Source organism: Arachis ipaensis, chromosome B10 (assembly GCF_000816755.2).
Source record: "Arachis ipaensis cultivar K30076 chromosome B10, Araip1.1, whole genome shotgun sequence".
Lineage (NCBI taxonomy): Eukaryota > Viridiplantae > Streptophyta > Magnoliopsida > Fabales > Fabaceae > Arachis > Arachis ipaensis.
Window position 1 is genome coordinate 127,456,175 of NC_029794.2, and position 582 is coordinate 127,456,756.

Consider the following 582-nt stretch of genomic DNA (forward strand, 5'->3'; position numbering starts at 1 on the left):
TCTTTTTACGTATAATTTAAAATAAGAAATAAATTATAATTGATAGATAAATAATATATATAAGTTATAATTTATTTATATATAAAATTATTGATTATATTTATATTATTATTTAATCAATTCGTGAGTTTAAGTTCGGATCGTGAATTTTTGATGACCTGAACTTGAATTTTGGGGTTAGTTTGGCTTAACTTACTCTCATCTCTAATCTCAAATAAAATATATAAAGATTTTATAAATGATTGTAAGTGATTGATTCGATAAGAATCATTGTATATATTTATTTTTCTACATAAATATACTAAATAATGAGAATCTATTACTATAGTTTAGTGGCTGTCATTTCTTACTAAATCTTGGTGATTGATTAGATCTTAAAATTTCTATTTTCTTACTAAATGGTGATAATTGGTTTAGTGTAATTTGTGTTATTAAATTTTGGTACTACTATGAATCTTTATGATAAACTTAGTATCCAGCCACTTATCACAATTTATCTATAAAAAAAAGTTTTGGACAGGATGGATCTAAAATTTTAGTAGAAAAGAGATTGAAAATTAAAATTTTTTACAATTAATTATA